General features: G+C 45.1%; 1 protein-coding gene across 1 annotated transcript in view; it reads right to left on the reverse strand.

Annotated features, from left to right (window-relative positions):
- Positions 1 to 16,009, reverse strand: part of SLC6A11 (solute carrier family 6 member 11) — a 125,445-nt gene that overhangs the window by 66,388 nt on the left and 43,048 nt on the right. The gene's annotated exons all lie outside the window — the stretch shown is intronic.

A 16,009-nucleotide genomic window follows, 5' to 3' on the forward strand; every position in this document is an offset into this window, starting at 1 on the left:
CATTCTCTTCTGTAATAACTTGGTCATATCCTCTCAGTGGGGCCTGCCTGTTCCATCTGTTTAGATCAGCAACTTGTCAACATTTGGGAGCCATGGACACTTCTGAGGATCTGAGGACAGCTACAGACTCTCTGCCCTTCCCCCAAAGGTGCCCAGACACAGATATGTGTCCAGATTTGGACTGGTTCAGAGACTCCGATTGCCCCAGTCAAGGACCCATGGTCTTAATTCTTCTAGTGGAAACCTTTCTCAACCCAGGGTTTCTTTTACCAGCGGTCCAGTCCTTCACTCAGTTTGTGCATTTATTCCTTTACTCACTCATCCACCTACTCACTCACTCACTCAGTTACATACCCGAAACACTCCTACATACCAAGTGCTGAGCTAGACTCTGGAATACACAAATGAGAATGAGTCTTGAATGGAAGTTTCTGCTTCAAGAGGCTTCCCCACTGGTAGAAAAGATAGACATGTAGGTAAGTAGACCATGCATTATGTAATCAGGGGGAGTATAAAGGATGGAGGAGCTCAGAGTAACTAATTACAGGGGCACTCAGGAAGGGCTTCTCTAAGGAGGTGATCCAGGTATTGGCCCATAAAGGATAAGCAGAAGTTCAGGACATGGGAAATGGGGACAGAGGGAAGAAGAGAATAAAACCCTGCTAAAATGCCAGTCACTTGACACATGACAATAGAAATAGCTACATTTAGGGGCACCTAGGTGGCTCAGTTGGTTAAGTGTCTGCCTTTGGCTCAGGTCATGATCCCAGGGTTCTGGGATCGAGCCCATAGGCTCCCTGCTCAGCAGGGAGCCTGCTTCTCCCTCTCCCTCTGCCCCTCCCTGCACTCCACCTCCGCTCAGGCTCTTTCTCATGCTCTCTCTCTCAAATAAATAAATAAAAATCTTAAAAAAAAGAAATAGCTACATTTATACAGCATTTCCTCTTGGATTTTTTTCCTCATATTATTTTATTCTCATATAAATTAACATCTTAGAAAAATGAAATAGAAACACTAAATACAGGGGGCACCTGGGTGGCTCAGTTGGTTAAGTGGCTGCCTTTGGCTCAGGTCATGTTCCCAGGGTCCTGGGATGGAGACATATGTCAGGTTCCCTGCTCAGTGGGGAGCCTGCTTCTTCCTCTCCCTCTGCCTGCTGCTCCCCCTGCTTGTGCTCTCTAATTCTGTCAAATAAATAAATTTTAAAAAATCTTTTAAAAAAGAAATATTAAATACAGTATGACACACAGCAATCCTTGTGTTAACTGCCCTATTATTTCATTGAAGAATGCTCGTATGTGCACTAGCGGGACTGAAGGGGACAGGAACACAACAAAACAATAACAAAAAAATATTACCATTTCTCTGCACTTAACCTGTAAACTAAAAGGTAAGAGGCCATACTTTACATAAATGCAAACGTAAGTCATTCGGTTGGCAAGTGGCAAAGCAGAGATCTAAACCCAATCCTCAAACACAAGAAATGAGAACCAGCAGAGGGTGGTGTCATCAGGTCCTGCTCACATCTGGAGGGCTGGATTGTTTCATCCAGACATTATCCTTAAACCTACAATGCCGGCACCATCCTCAGCCTGCTCACAGCCCTGCTCCGGCCACTTCAGCGTCCTGCTTCCAGATCAACAATCGGCTCCACAGACACGCCATGCAGTCGTTTCAATCTCTTGCTGTAATATATTATATAACATAATATATTACAGAAAAGGTGAACAAGAGCCAGTGGCTGATATTAACAGTAAAAAATTAGAGGCCACCTATCAATAGGATTGATGGTTCTTGCCCAGAGGGGTAGCTGTGCTATGCTCTCCATTTCCCTTAGCCTGGTAGGCATAATCTATCATGATTCCTCAGCATTTCATATAAATTTTGGATTTTCTTTCTTCAAAATGAACCTCCACACCTCAGCCAACCAGCTTGTATCTATGAAAAGTCAAGGAGGGGAGCTAAAATCTATTGCTTTTAATTGCATACTTTCCACTTTTGTCTCTGTGGTATGGCAGAAGATTAATTATTCAGAATGCCCAGGTTCTGAATGATATTTGTCTTAACCCCCAATGCTCATAAAATTTAAGAGAAAGAATGTTACCATGTAAAATAGAAGAACAACTGAAAATCATAGGACTTTATCCTTACTGTACGGGACCACCTCGATGTGACTAAACTTGTTGGTTATGCTCTTCCTGGTCTGTTTTTTTTTTCTTTTTTTTAAGATTTTATTTATTTGTCAGAGAGAGAGAGAGAGCACAAGCAGGGGGAGCGGCAGGCAGAGCAGGCAGAGGGAGAAGCAGACCCCCTCTCAAGCAAGGAGCCCGATATGGAACTCGATCCCAGAACCCTGGGATCATGACCTGAGCTGAAGGCAGATGCTTAACCGACTGAGCCACCCAGGCGTCTCTCCGCCTGGTCTGTTTTGAGTGCACTGAGCCACCAGGGTATCATTAAGGGGTCACTTATAACCTGGCCAAATGCACCCTCACCGTGCCCTCAGCAATGCACATAGCAGACTGTTCCTCAAGGTCCACACTGGCCTGACTTATTAAATGGCTAATGATTGTTTTGAAGTAATCCCATTGATTAGAGTTCTAAATGCATGTTCTGCTTCTACATTACATTGAGGAGAACTACACTCCTTCCACTGAGATCTGTACCTTCATTTTTATACTTTTTAAAATAAAACCATAAGGGAAAGAAAATATTCAGATGAACTGCCCAAAGACCACAGTGCAGACAATGACTTAGGCTGCCAAAATGAAACCACTGGCTGGCAGGCGTTAGCTAGAAAAAATCCCTTTGTGAGTTGAGGTTTGAGAGCCTTGAGTCAGGGAACAAAAGGTGGTTTAGGGGCATCATTATGTAATGGACACAAGTGGAGAATGGTATGAAAGTTGAAAATGCAATGCTGAGGACAGCCTGTATCTGACACTGGTCCCAGTTCTCCCAACAGCCCCTTCTAACCCTCAGCTATACTAGACACTTAGACATCATCTTTGATTTTTCCTGAGAACAGCCATAGACTGTCCAAACAAACCAGGTCTTGTCATTAAGAGATTGCACCTAAATGGCATGCACGCTGCCACATCCCTCCTGTGCTCATGGCAGACATCACCAATTAATCACAACACTCTCTGCAGCTAAGCCTGGATGCAGCTAAACCTCAGGACCCTCCACAATACTCTAGGGAGCCTCCATAATCAGCTGGGAAGAAACCCACTATCTGCTACCCTTGCTCTAGCCCCTTTTTCTTTGATGCATTCACAGTGTCCCGCAGGCCCTTAGTCCCGGTCCCCAGAGTGGTAAGACCCAGATCTCGTGCTCAAAGAAAGAACTGCCAAATGTGCATGTCTGAATGACATTCCTGGGATCATGACACCCACTGAGTAGTATGAAACAGGAAAAGGAGGCTAGAGAGACGGGCTGGAAGGTTCTTTGTGGATGAATTCAGCCGTCTGGCTCTGACAGTGGGGTTGCAGCTGGGTCTCCAAGGATAAGCAGGAATGGGAGATGCTGAGTCCGCCAAGGAAGATGTAGAACTAGCCAATAGTGTGGAAATGGGCTGAGAATACTGTCTCCCAGGCTGTCCTCCAGGTGTTCAAACTGGAGTCTGCCTCCACTTTTTCCCCAGCTGCTTCCACATTCAATCAGTGGCATGAAGTCCTGCCAACTTGATCTCCAACTATATTCTGACATGACGCCCCCTCTTCAGCCCCATCACCAAGGCCTTTCGTCATCTTTCTTCTCGGTCAGGTGACAGCCCCACGTTATCCACGCTGCAGCTTGGGTTTCAAAACTATGAATCCAGCATGTATCTTCCTGCTCTCCCCAGCCTCACATTCAAGGTTGTAGGATATAGTGCAAAGAGTTGGGCTTTGAGTCAGATGACCCTGTGTTCAAATCTTGGCTCTGCCCCGATTTGCTGTGTGACTTGACTAGTCTCCATCCTTCCTCCAACCACTCTGTCCTCTGCTGTGCCAGGTTCCTCACCCTCGGGGAGCAGCCTCCCTCAGGCCTCCTTGTCTTTTCATGCCCCCTTTTATCTGTAACATCCAGCCCTCGGTGTTCATCCTGGGTATGTCTGAATCCCCAGAAGGCTAGGACTCCTCCAAGTCAGGGACCCTGCCTTCCAGGTACAATATCATTTTCCCACCTACTTTATATGTCAGGCAGCCGAGGCCCAGAGGGGTTGATGAAGCACAGTAGCTCCCCCTTATCCACAGGGGATATGTTCCAAGACCCCCACTGGATGCCTGAAATCACAGGTAATACGGAATGTTCTATATACTATGTTTTTTTCCTATATGTCCATACCTATGATAAAGTTTAATTTATAAATTAGGCACAATAAGGTGAAAAACAGTAACTGAGAATAAATTAGAATAATTATAACAATATACTGCAATAAAAGTTACATAAATGTGGTCTCTCTCTTCCAAATATCCCACTGTACTGTTCATCACAAGAAGGATACTGTGACATGATAAAATGCCCACGTGATGAGAAATGAGGGGAATGACGCAGGCTTGTGACACAGCATCAGGCTACTATTGGCCTTCTGACATCAGAAGGAGGATCACCTGCTTCCAGTGAGGAACTGAAATGGCAAAAAGCGAAACCATGAATAAGGCGGGACTACTGTACCTCAGTCTCACCTCAGGACCCACCCTCCTAACCAAGAAGTCATGCCATCCGCCCACCTATTGTTGAGGGGCCAAAGTGCCACCTCCTCCCTGACTCCCTACCCCACCTGCGTCCCCTTCACTCCAGCACCCTTGGAGCACCTCTAGCGGCTGTCCATCAGCTGCTTCATTGCCTTGTAAGCTTCAGATTTCTAAAACATAAGCTCCTTGAGGAAAGGGAGTTTTGTCTTTTACTTTCCCTGCTGTACCCAGGACAGCATAAGGTATGTAAAACATGCTCAATAAATATTTAGTGAAAGGATAAACAAGTAAGCAGGCTGAGATTGGGATCCTGAGGTTAGACTGCAGGTCTTCAGAACACCACTGTGTGCTTTGTCTGTACGAAATGCTAGGTCCATAAAACAGGATTCAGAAAATTGAATCTGATTTTTTAAAAAGACTATTTGAGAGAGAGAGAGAGAGCACACGCATGCATGTGAGCAAGTGGGAGGAGAGGCAGAGGGACAGGGAGAGCAAGAATCGCAAGCAGGCTTCCCGCTGAATCCCACGACCCTGAGATGGTGACCTGAGCCGAAATCAAGAAGTGGATGCTTAACCAACTGAGCCACCCAGATGCCCCTGAATCTGATTTTAAGAGGAGTGTTTCTAAGTAAGGAAATAAGAGATTTGGCTGCAAATGACAGATCAGTCCAGATAGAGAGGGCAAGAAAGTTCAGGTACAAGGTACTCCACAGCAAAGGTCATCACTTTCAAGATGCCTGAGGCTACAGGATTCTCTGGATGAGCCAAGCAGGGCTTAGGCATTATGCTAAATTATGCAGTGTTTGGTGATGGGCACAATAAGTCACTGACAAGGTACCATCAAGTCTGGCTGCTCCCGACTGCTGCCAGCAATGGCTTAGACCCAGAGAGGTGGGTGTGGGAGAAGGAGGGTCTACGCTGTCAGACCTCTGAGGCCCCTGAAATGAGGTTCCTGCCCCAAGCACATCCCTTGGTTAAGGAAGAGGTTTTTTTTTACTATTGTTTACTTTCCTTTCAGCAGGTCAAGTCCTCCTGAATATAAAGGTTAGCACAATTGGTGGTAATTATACTGTATCCTGTTTTAATTGACTCTAATTGCTCATTTGCATTCCAATACTGGAATTGTGGGGCATTCCCCCTACTTCCAGGACACAGCTATTTATTTCATAGCAGGGAGATTGTCTGATCATTGGGAACATGACAAAGATTGCAGAAAGGCTGCCCCTCCCTAAATTTTCCAGGATAATGGGGTAAATTGGAAAATTGAGCCTTGTTCAAAAGGCTTTGGGAAAGCAGGGTGGTGTGGGGGCAAGGGCAGAGAACCACAGGGTCAGAAGATCCAATAAAATAAGCGGCTTGGGCAAGTTCCATACCCTCTCTGGGATGGTATTTTACCATCTACAAGAGGCAGGGGTGAACTAATCCAAGCTTCAATCACTCTTACCATTTTTCCCAATTCTTTTTTTTTTTTTTTTTTTTGCCATATACATGTATTCCTTTGTACTATTTATATTTTCTAGAATTCAATATTCTCTCTTATGTTCAATAAATATATGTAATGGAAAAACTGAATTACCACCATAAACAGAAAACCATTATCTCTAACCACAAATATAGAAGGTAAATGCAAAAATAAATACAATGAGAATAAAGTGTGATTAAATTTTAGCCAAAGGCTCTGAGTCTGAGCTGTGTTTTATATTTGTTCAAAAGCAAGAGTGGCAAGTGTCAGGGAGGTGCTAAAAGATAAAGCAGCTTACTGCACCTTTTGCCTTAAGCAACATGAAAAAGGACTATTATCTCATTATATGATTGGATGTTCTTTACTACGGGTTCATGTATCACTAAAATCATCCTGTGGACTTCCAGTAGGAAGAACACCTCCCATACTTGTGGAAAAGATCAGATGGATGATTGCTGGGGTTCTTCCCAGCAACCACAGTGTTTTCTAGAACAGTTCATAGTTAAGCACAGCCCTTGCAAAGGACCAGGATTCCTTAGAGCTATCCAAGGTCCTGACACTAATTTAGGCTGAACCTTCTGAGAGCCAGCTACCCAGGGCCTTAGAAGAGGTTGCTGTTAATTAAGCACCACTGGGTGCCAAAGATGTGTCATATAGTACCTCTAACTGATATTCATGCCACTTGAATAGGTTCTATCCCCATTTTGCAGACAAAAACAAACAAACAAACCCCTGCCCAAAACAACAACAACAAAATCCCTTGAGGATTAAAGAAAGAAGTGGCTTGCTCCAGTCACAGAACTATAAGAGATCGGAAGTCATCTCTCTCCACCACACATGCTGTGCTCCGTGCCACACACCTGACCAGACATACCTTCCTGTTTTCAACTCCTGTTTCTTCTTCTGTCTGTCCTTCACTTCAAAGGTCCAAACAAACAAGGGTCCAGCTTGCTTTACTTTTTTGGCAGCAACTCATCATAGCCCACTACCCCAGCATGGGAAACACTGTATTAGTCCAGTCCTCCCCGACTTCCCCTCTGGATGGGCTTGCCTCTGTGTGTAGGGCACATATGCCCATTACATATGGCTGGAAAGCACAGGACTAAAATCCAATCCTTAGAGAATGTGTTTTGAATATCAACATATTTTCGCCAGCTCTGGTTTTTGAGAGAAAACTACCTGAATTCCTAGGTAGGAACACCAGAGCAGGCACCAAATAGTCTGGTATAACCTCCCCTGAGATGTTACTGATCTCTGGGAACAAGGTGCTAGGAGAATGTGAATCCAAAGAAGGGACGTCACCATGGGCATATCTTGCCTCTTCACCCTTTTTAGAGGCATTATTCTTTAGACCATTCTAACAGAAATAGGAAATGAAGAAAAAACGTTCTGTTTTAAGCAACCAACTTCTAAATATGTGGAAGGAGTCATGTTTCACAAGAAAAGAGTGAAGATATTCACTATTCGAGGAGATGATGGTATTTCAGCAATGCAGAAATATTTCCATGGGAAGCTGAAGTTATAATTTTTATGTAACAATACATGGTATATCATTATCTATGAAAGTTAGTCTATGTGTGGAGCCTAAAATAATATACCAAAACACCAGACAGCCTTGGGATCTGTGCTTCAGGGCATCATCAAGATCTAGGTTGAGGAGGGAGAGAGGGACAGGATTAGGGCTGGAGGCAGCAAGCAGGGTGGGAGGACCTGGTTCTAGTCCCCATTCTACCATGGTGGCAGAGACCACAAGCCCCATTCCAAGATTCATTTTCCCCTATTCTATGGTAACAAGACTCCTAATTTTTGACTGGATCCACAGCTCCCTAGAATAAAGACAACATTTCCCAGATTCCCTTGCAGCTAGGTGTGGCCACATGACTACATTATGGCCAATGAGATACACACGAAGGTGTTTTGTACAACTTCCAAGTTGTGTTCTTAAAGGGCTGTATTCTATCCTTCCCTTCTTCCCTTCCCACAGGCTGGAATGAAGACCAAGCAGTAAGCCATCTTCATCCATGGAAATGAGGGCAACACCCAAAGGAAGGTAGAGCAATGGAACAGAAACAGTCTGGGTCCCTGACAGTAGGCAGATTACACCTGGACTATAATGGGAGGGAGAAAAACGGTCTTGTTTCCATTACTGCTCTTTGAAGTCTCCATTGTGAAGAGTCAAACATGTAACTAAAATATCTAACCACTGATTGCCTCTGTGATCTGGGATAGGTCCTGTTCCTGCTCTAAGTCTGTATCATTTTTCTTAAATGAATGTACTAGCCCAAATGATCCACACTATTCCTTTCTACTCAGAATGAAGAGAAGATTCATTCAGGATCCTCAGGATGAGGATCCTGAAGGTGGACTCTTTAGAGTGACCATCCTTCTAAACCTGGAATCAACCAGGAATGCAACCAATACAATCAGGAAGTCTTCAGAAAGATCCAGTTAGTAAAATTAAAAGAGCAGTTAGAACAGACCTGTCAAAGAGATCATCATTTCTGATAAGCCACTGTTTCAACCTTCTCTGTCACAGTTTAGAATGAGCTCGACAGGGTGAGTAGCCAAATAAGGTGTGAACCCCACTATCAAGTACAAAGGTGCATACATGGGTTAGAAGGTCTCTGAGGTCTTCCTGAGCCTCCATCCTCTTCATGTGTGAAATGAGGAAAATGCCTATTTCAAAGATTGGTGTGAGAATTTGAGATCACCATGCAAAGCACCTGACACACAGACACTGCTAAATAATTGGAAGGACTGTGATTGCTGTTGCTGGCCATCACAGGGTCAATAAGTAATGGCCCTCCAGCTCAGTGAGTGAGTAGCCTTGGCCAGCAGAGAACAACATATATGGGAGGGTTCGAGAATATAAACAGAGAGACTGGAGTCATCCCTGTCTCAGCTGTAAGGGGGGACAAGAGAGTGGCTCCTGAAAATCCTTATGGGATCCTCTCACTATCAATGGGAATGAATAGCAATGTGGTGGCAGCAGAAGGCTGGTGTAAAGAGATGGAAAATCTGGGTGAATAGGACCAGAGATAAGAAAAACATCAGGACAGAAGGGAAGTGTACCTAGCCATTCCAAGGAGGTGCTGGAGCAAGACTCTGGAAGGAAGGCTAGAGGGTAGCAGGAGTAAGCCAAAGTGGCCATTATAAGGTGAGAATCCTCTGGAGTCCTGACTGCAGCCAATAGCTGTGGCAGCTGAAGGGGCCAGGCTGCAGATAGTACTTAGATGGAATGGAAGAAATTACACCAGGATAAAACCCCATAAGACCAAATTCCAAATTAAAAGAACAGAAGTGACTCAAAGACTGCGATGAAGGGAAGGATGGGCCCCAGCTGTGTCATCACGGGGATGAAGCCTGCCCTGTTAAAGTGGGGAGCCAGACTTTCAGGAAGAAGCCAAGGACAATAAGCATCACCAACCTTCATGAGGCTTCAAGAACCCAGTGAGGAAGGAGCATGGGGGCTCCCCACTAATGGGTATGTGGTTGTTTGGGGATCAGGTGCAGCTTATGCGGGAAAACTTGCTGAGACTTCTCAGATTCTGACCCCAAAATGCCACTGCCAGCCTTGATAGGTTATGAAGGAAAGGTCAGATCAACAAGGCATCTTCAGGGGTTGGCGCATTGTGGGCAAGGCACCGAACATCTCAGGAATGGTGTTACTCTTTCTTCTTGCTGATAGTTGGGACCATAAAGATCATCTACACCCATGGACTGTTCCAACCTGGAGATCCCATGGCTTTATTATTTACTAATCAGGAGCATGCTGGTTGGAGCAGAGAGCTTAAGAAGGAAAAGTGCTCTATTTAGGAGAAATGGAAGATTAGGAGGTCCCTAATAATGATGGGACAAACATTGTTGGTTCTACATGCTTTCTTCTTTCTTTCTTTTTTTTTTTTTTTAAAGATTTTATTTATTTATTCATGAGAGAGAGAGAGAGAGGCAGAGGGAGAAGCAGACTTCTCCCGCAGAGCAGGGAGCCCGATGCGGGACTCGATCCCAGGACTCCGGGATCATGACCTGAGCCGAAGGCAGACGCTTAACCATCTGAGCCACCCAGGCGCCCCCTACATGCTTTCTTCTTATGTTATCCAGTGCTATAAGGTGGAAACCATTATCATTCCCCTTACACAGAAGTGGAAACTGAGACACCCGAAGCCGAGTATTTGGCCCATAGTTACACCCTTAGAAAAAGGCAGGATTCAGGCTCAGATCTGTGTGACTCCAAAGCCAGCACTCAACCACTACACAGCCCCACAGGGAATTCAAGTCTCCCTGTAATCCAACCAGCTTCATCTCACACATCTCCCTGTGTTCCCCAAACAAACCCTGCACTTTCATGCATGTAAGCCTTTGCTTTTTTCATTCCCTTCACCTGGAAGGTCCTTTTCCCCTTTTCTAGTTAACAAAATTGTGTCAACTTTTGAGAGTGGTCAATTAATATCTTCCAGGAATCATCATTAGGACACAGGATGAAATGCTTCTTCTGTAGCCTACACCACACTGGGCAGTACAACATACAGATAAGGGGATCAGCCTTGACCACAGAATAAACAAGTTCAAATCCAGCCTCCAGCACTTTCTATGTACATGATTGACTTTTGGCAAGTTATTGTCTTTCTAGGTCTTGATATTTTCTTCTATAAAATGGGGATAACAATATAGCCAATTATAACTCAATCCCTTTGAGCCTTGGATTCTTAAATCTATGGGATATGGATAATAGTTCCCACCTCTTACGGTGAAGGGTGAGAATTAAATGAGCCAATATCTGCACAGCACCAGACATAGAGACTTGACACATCAGCCCATAGCAAACAGCCTCCCATACTTCTTAGCTCTAGGGTAGGAAGGGCAAGGGCTTTATTAATCTTTGCCCATCCTGAATGCTTCTCACAAAGGCCTACAAAGACTGTAAACAGTTGATGAATAAACACATTCTGACCTCAATAACCCAGAGAGAACAAATGGAACAAAACAGGATATAATCCCATGTGTCCACAATGGGCCTTAAATGTAAACAGTTCTCACTTTGAGCCTCCCTATCTGAGGATAAAGAACTTTCTGTCTAATTCAATTCACCAGCCATTCACTGAACCCACTGTGGACCGGGCCCTGTGCTGGTTTTGGAGGGCATGCTGATGAATGAACTGGGCCCCTGCCTACACAGACGTAAGAGCCAGCCCCAGACACAGACAGCCATAATGGTAGACCATTCAGTGGCAGCAGTGGGAGCTCAGGGACACAGAGTAATGAGGGAGCAGGCAGCTCAGGTGACAATGGTGTATCGAGAGAGCTCCTCATGGGCCTGCACTTTGAAGGGGGACAGACTGTCCCTATTGCTCCAAAGAGTCCTGATCTAGAATGTGCTGGTGAACACATTCCTCAGAGCAAGAAGGGTTGGGACACGGAGCAAGTGGGGTGCTTTGGCCTGGGACCATCACCTCCAGGGAAAGAAATAGGCTTTGCATGGGAGCAGGAAAGCTGGAGGCCCAGAGGTGACAAGATACTTAAATAGCAACCATGCTCATTAAGAAGGCCGAGCCCAATTCAAATCCTTGTCCACAGGATATCTAAAAATCACTGAATGGGGGAGTCTAGTGTTTAAGCCTATTTCACGGTGAATTAAGATTAACTAGAGAGGCAATGGTATTGATTTCTACATAGCTCCACCATAAAGACCACAAAAATGAAAACAAATCCCCAAACAAGCTCAAGTGACAGAAATATTCCATGCGGTGCCCAGCCAAGCTTACACCAGCATTAGGAGCTATTATTTACTGCCTGGAAAACACAGTTGGTACCTTGGCTAATAATGATTTAAACCCCATCCATCTGGTATCACCATGGAAACCAAGAGCACCATTAAAGCACACCATGAAATTCCAGGCAGGGCTTTACCAGTGTGGGGTGGCTGTTGGGTAAGAAGCACCACCCCACATCCTTTTACGCTAGTCTTCAACACGCTTGCTCATGGCAGTGGAGGTGTGGAGGGGAGAGAGCCAACATGCAGGGACTGTGTCTGCAGCTAGAAAGAGCAGCGTGCTGCCTGGATCCTGCAAGCATCACCCGCTCTCCAAGATAGACCGCCTCCCATCCAGTCCACAGGCCAATCACATGGAGTTCTCCTGGGTCTTCCTTAGGAGTCCTGAGCAACAGGGATCCCTCCTAGACCACCTGTGCTGCTTACAACACGCTCCTTCCAAGACAGCTTCATGTGTTGAAAGAAGAATCTACACTTGCCTCTGCTGATGGAGACCCGCACTCTGGCCTCCCACCTCCACTCAGCAGCCACCCCGGAGGACACCAGGCACACCTGTTAAGTCAAACTCAGTAATTTCTTGGTGCTTGTCCTCCAATTTTTTGCAGCTTTAACTTTCCCTCATTAGATGATGTCTCCAGGTTGTCTGCTTCCTTTCCTCATGGTTTTTTTTTAGTATCTTTCACAGGCTCATTTCTTCACTTATGCTTTCCAGCAATTAACCAACCAATCGGCCAACTTTGATGAGCATCTGTCCTGTGCCAGACACTGTGGGAGGCACAGAGGATGCGAAGATAGATCAGGGGCAAGCCCTGCCCTCTGTTTCATGGGGGCAGATTCAGAAGCTGCTTCCCAAAAGTCTGGCCTCACTCCACCTCTATTCACTCTCTACCCACTCTCCTGACTTTTCTTACCTACTCCGACAGTTTTAGGAGTCACCGATGTCCCGATGGCCTTCAGTCTCCCTCACCAGCCCAGCTGAATCTCAAGCTGAAGACCGACACGTTCAACTCCCTATGTATATACATCCACCTGGATTTCCTACCACCAATTCCACATGCTCAAAACCAACATCATGACTTTCTCCTCCAAACAGGTTCCTCCTTGTGTGTCCTTTTCTTGGATAATAGAATCATACTTACTCTGTCCCCCACTCCTCATGAATAGAGAAATGCACAGCTGGACTCCACTGGCCTGCAGCCCCTTCCCTGCACCAAGGCTGGACGGGCTTTCACGGCATGTGGCCAGCTGCAGTAGGCTCTCTCCCCACCCTCCCCCAAGGCCTCACCATCCTGGCTTTTCTCTACTTCCCAGAGAACTCTGCTTCCTTTTCAGGTTCCTCTACCTCTCAGCCTCTCCAAACCCCTTATCTTGACTCCTCCATCCTTCTCTTGCATTCTCTCCCTGGGAAGCCCACCTGTTCCTGGAGTTTCAATTCTATCCATTCTAAGATGTGTGCCTTTAGCACTGTTCACCTTATTATCTCTAGAATCAGGACACCCCCCACCCCAGCCTAGGTGGCAGCGGCAACATACTTGCTGCTCCCTGAGCATAAGGGACCTAGGTCAGAGCTGTTCCTATTATCATCACTTCAGTTGAGTGGCTTTGTTGGTTAAAATATCTTAAAGTAATTTAAATCAATTGCTGCTTGATGTGTAAACCGTCTTTTTAAAAGATTACACTGTGTTTCTGCAGAAAGGCACAGAAAAGGGGGTGAAAGTTGTTACTGAAAAGCAAACATAAATCATTAGAAAAACAATCACAATCTCATATTTTCCTACAAAGAAAAAAACAAATACAGTTGACCCTTGAACAACACAGGTTTGAACTGCTCAGGTCCACCTACATGTGGATTTTTTAAAATATAAATACACTATAGGGCTGTATATGTATTTTCTCTTAAGATTTTCTTCATTATTTTCTTTTCTCTAGCTTATTTTATATAAGAATACAGTATACAATACATGTAACATACAAAATATGTGTTAGTCAACTGCTTATTTTATCAATAAGGCTTCTGGTCAACAGCAGACTATTAGCAGGTAAGTGTTTGGGGGGGGTCCAAAGTTATGCATCGATCTTCGACTGTGCAGAGGGTCAGCACCCCTAACCCCCATGGTGCTCAAGGGCCAACTGTACTTTATGGATCTAAGAAAATACCTTCCAGTAGATGAAGCTGTATTACATTGTTACTGCAGTACATGCAAACTGATAGCTATTAATCCTCAAACAATACACCTGCCGACAGGAGAATCCACCAAAGAAACTTCAAAGTGGTGAGAGTCTCTGAGAGTCTCCTGTGGTTACCTCACGTGTCACATAGGAAGTTCAGGCAATGCAGAGGGGTGAATTGGAAGTACTTCTGCTTCTGGTAAACATCCTTCTTAAGTGGTAGTACTATGTACTGGCATATAAAATAGTGGTGTAACTTAGATCAGATGAAATAGGGAATATCAGAAGTTTCTCATCATTTTGGGGACACAAGCCCCTTCCAAAATCAGATGATAGCTATGAACCCTCACCCTAGAAGAATGTGTCCCATAATTTTTATACAATTCCAAAAGTTTTGGGAAACCCCTGAAGCACCTGTGGACCCCAGGTAAAGAAATCCTAACATATATGCCGACGGCCTCACTGCCCAGCCCTCCCTCCTGGGCTTCAGACCTCCCAGTCCACAGTGCAGACAATCTCTACTTGCAGGGCCAAACGGGGATCTCCCTCAGCTCCAGCCACGTCTCGTCCTCCTGCCATGTCACCCATCTCGGCCAACAGTGGCACCAGGAACCACGCATTTAAGCCAGGAACCTAGGTTTCCTTATAGACGACTCTGTCCCCTTCCCCCTCTCTATTCAGTCCTGGGGAGCAGGGGCTGACACTCACTCTTGTTCTCAAACCCGTCCTCTTCTCTCCACCGTAAGACTGCCACCATGTCCCGCTGAACCACCACAGTGGGATTCAAGCCTCGCTCCCATCTACCCATTCTCCATGCCACAGTCACAGGGGCCTTTTTATAAAGAAACCCTGATCATATCACCCCTCTGCTTTCAGCCTTTCAGTTTCTCACCATTACTTTCATCTTCTTAACTAGGTTTGCCTACAAACCCCTCCTAAGCTAGTTCCTGCCTACCAATCCAGCCTGCCTCTCTCCATTCCCGCTCAAGGAATGCACACTCTGGCCATGGTGAACTTCTTTCTATTCCTTTCCTGAGCCATGTTCCCTCCCTCTCTCTCTCTGGACCATCCCATGTATTACACAGGGACCACATCTTAGATATTTGCCTCTGTGTCTCCAGGAATTATCAGTACCTATAATCCAGTAGGTGTTTAATAAATGCATGCTGAATTAATCTTAAAACACATGGTTCCATAAAACACCAACGTAGTATTAAATGCTATGGTGAGGCAGACAAATGAAGTGGGTTCCAGTTCCAGCTCTGTGATCATGAGCAGGTGACAGTACCCCTCTAAACCTCAAAATGCACACCCATAAAGCGGGAATGAAAATATCTACTCAATGGATTGTTGCAAAGGTTAAACAATAAAATGGAAGTTGGTGGTTGTCACAAAAGCAGCACTGGTGTCTAAGGGGTAACCTGGAGATTTATGGGCCACTGAGGTCATCACAAAGATTAAGACACATTACTTAATGACCAAGGGCTAAGAAAGCTGGCAATCCTGCAGTGCATGGGACAGTCCCCACATAACATAATATAATCATAGTCATGTTTCTCATGATTTCCAAATGCACCACCAGACATTCATGTGTGTGGGGGGAGATGGGCTATTTATAATTATTAAGCCTAGAATCTGTTTTACAAATAACTTCAAAGTGTATTTTATTTCATTTTAATATAAACTGAATTTTCCAGGGGGCACATGGGTGGTGCAGCCAGTTAAGTGTCTGACTCGAATTCAGCTCAGGTCATGACCTCAGGGTCCTGGGATTGAGCCCCACATTGGGCTCCACACTCAGCGGGGAATCTGCTTGAGGATTCTCTCCCTCTCTTTCACTCTCTCTCCCTCTGCTCACATGCTCTCTCTTCTCTCTAAAATAAATAACTCCTTAAAAAAAAATAAACTGAATTTTCCAGAAATGCAATCCCCATG

This window comes from Neomonachus schauinslandi, chromosome 1 (assembly GCF_002201575.2).
Source record: "Neomonachus schauinslandi chromosome 1, ASM220157v2, whole genome shotgun sequence".
NCBI classification, from domain to species: Eukaryota; Metazoa; Chordata; class Mammalia; order Carnivora; family Phocidae; genus Neomonachus; species Neomonachus schauinslandi.